The sequence below is a fragment of the Parasteatoda tepidariorum genome, chromosome 5 (assembly GCF_982258835.1).
Source record: "Parasteatoda tepidariorum strain Cologne lab strain chromosome 5, Ptep-v5.0, whole genome shotgun sequence".
Classification (NCBI taxonomy): domain Eukaryota; kingdom Metazoa; phylum Arthropoda; class Arachnida; order Araneae; family Theridiidae; genus Parasteatoda; species Parasteatoda tepidariorum.
The window spans coordinates 123000688-123003057 of record NC_141759.1 but is presented as its reverse complement, the minus strand read 5'-3'; the positions used below and the strand labels follow the sequence as shown (position 1 = coordinate 123003057).

Genomic DNA, 2370 nt, shown 5'->3' with positions numbered 1-2370 from the left:
ATTTTCAAACGGTTTTGACTTTGAAAAATTCAGAAGATTTTCGTACTTAGAAATATTTCATGGTATTTCAAACTTAGTAATATTTTCAAACGGTTTTGACTATGAAAAATTCAGAAGATTTTCGTACTTAGAAATATTTCATGGTATTTCAAAAGCTCTTAGTTAAAAAGCTTAGTTAAAAAGCTCTTAGAACTAGTTAGTTAAAGTTAGTTAGTTAGTTAGTTAGTTAAAAAGCTCTTAAAACTTAGTTAAAAAGCTCTTAGTTGGATCTTAGTTCCAGACGGGTGGTCCGCCCTCCGGTGGTCACTGCCAGTTCTGAGCATTGCCGCCGAAATTGTCCGATGATCTTTACCGGTTGTCGTTCGGTTTCGGCAATTTTACTTTGAAAAAATTAGAGTGCTCAAAGTATGCATGACGCATGAATAATGGTGCATGGAATAATGGAATAGGACCTCGGTTCTATTTTGTTGGTTTTCGGAACACGAGGTAATGATTAAGAGGGACAGACGGGGGCATTCGTATTGCGACGCTAGAGGTGAAATTCTTGGACCGTCGCAAGACGAACTACTGCGAAAGCATTTGCCAAGAATGTTTCCATTAATCAAGAACGAAAGTTAGAGGTTCGAAGGCGATCAAATACCGCCCTAGTTCTAACCATAAACGATGCCAGCCACCGATCCGGCTGTGTTCCTCAAATGACACGCCGGGCAGCTTCCGGGAAACCAAAGCTTTTTGGTTCCGGGGGAAGTATGGTTGCAAAGCTGAAACTTAAAGGAATTGACGGAAGGGCACTACTGGAGTAATGGTAAATATCTACCTTGAATGAGGAATTCCCAGTAAGCACGAGTCATCAGCTCGTGTTGAGTACGTCCCTGCCCTTTGTGCAAACCGCCCGTCGCAACATCCGATGGAATGATTTAGTGAGGTCCTCGGACTGGTGCTCGGACTGACCTCCGGGTCGAGCCGGCGTGCCGGGAAGTTGATCGAACTTGATCATTAAGAGGAAGTTAACGCGTAACAAGGTTTCCGTAGGTGAACCAGCGGAAGGACAATTGAAGATGGGTGCCAGTAGGCTCCGACATCGGCCTACGCCCGGGGATCCTTCTCTGGCGATCCCCGCCTCGACCGCAACTGTCAGTGCCGTGTGGGCGTGCCTGTTTCCCAGCCCTTCGACCTGGGGAAGAGGGAGGTCCTTTGCTGGGCTAGGCTTGAAGAGGGGGCTCGACCTGAGAGAGCTCCCCGCCCCGTTGGTGCCGATGCATTTTCCCCCTTCTCGGAGGAAAACTCTTGATTCGAAACTCTCGAACGCAAAACGACTCTAGTTGGCCGAAACGAAAGTACCACTCCGAGCAGTGGATCACTCGGCTCACGGGTCGGCTAAAAACGCAGAACATGTGGTTGGTCTAATGACCAGTGGTGCGAAGATCCCATCTGTGGGATAAGGACTGATAGCCCTAAGTCACCATCCCTTTTAGGCAATTAAAGATGGGTGCAAGTAGGCTCCGACTTCGGCCTACACACGGGGATCCTTCACTCGCGATCCCCGCCTCGAACGCAATTGTCAGTGCCGTGAGGGCGTGCCTGTTTCCCATCCCTTCGTCCTGGGGAAGAGGGAGGTCCTTTTAAGGGCTAGGCTTGAAGAGGGTGCTCTACCAGAGAGAGCTCCCCGCCCCGTGCCGACGCATTTTCCACCTTCTCGGAGGAAAACTCTTGATTTGAAACTCTCGAACGCAAAACGACTCTAGTCTCTGAATGTGATTGGCGCAATATGGATTCATTTGGTGAACGTGGTTGGTACATTTTTGGTACATGCGGTGGGTCGAATGACCAATGGTGCGAAGATGCCATCTGTGGCATAATGACTGAACGCCCTCAGTCAGAATCCCTTTTAGTTAGTTATCAGGAGACCGTCGTGATTTTTTTTCATGTCTTATTTGATCGTGTGTGCGAATTTCTCAACTGTTTTTTTTTTCTTCCTGTCATTCCTTGATCGTGTGTGCGAATTTCAAATTTTTTTTTTCTTCATGTCTTATTTGATCGTGTGTGCGAATTTCTCAATTGTTTTTTTTTCTTCCTGTCTTCCGTTGATCGTGTGTGCGAATTTCACAATTTTTTTTTCTTCATGTCTTTCCTTGATCGTGTGTGTGAATTTCTAAATTTTTTTTTTCTTTCTTCAAAAGTCTTCCGTTGATCGTGTGTGCGAATTTCACAAATTTTTTTTTCTTCATGTCTTTCCTTGATCCTGTGTGCGAATTTCTAAATTTTTTTTTCTTTCTTCTTAAGTCTTCCGTTGATCGTGTGCGCGAATTTCACAAATTTTTTTTTCTTCATGTCTTATTTGATCGTGTGTGCGAATTTCTCAATTGTTTT

The 2370-nt window shown here is 45.2% G+C and overlaps 1 pseudogene; it reads left to right on the top strand.

The window, feature by feature from the left end:
* Nucleotides 1-215: 215 nt before the first annotated feature.
* Nucleotides 216-1055, top strand: LOC147810139 (small subunit ribosomal RNA; annotated as a pseudogene; the record flags this gene model as incomplete).
* Between the last annotated feature and the right edge of the window lie 1315 nt (nt 1056-2370).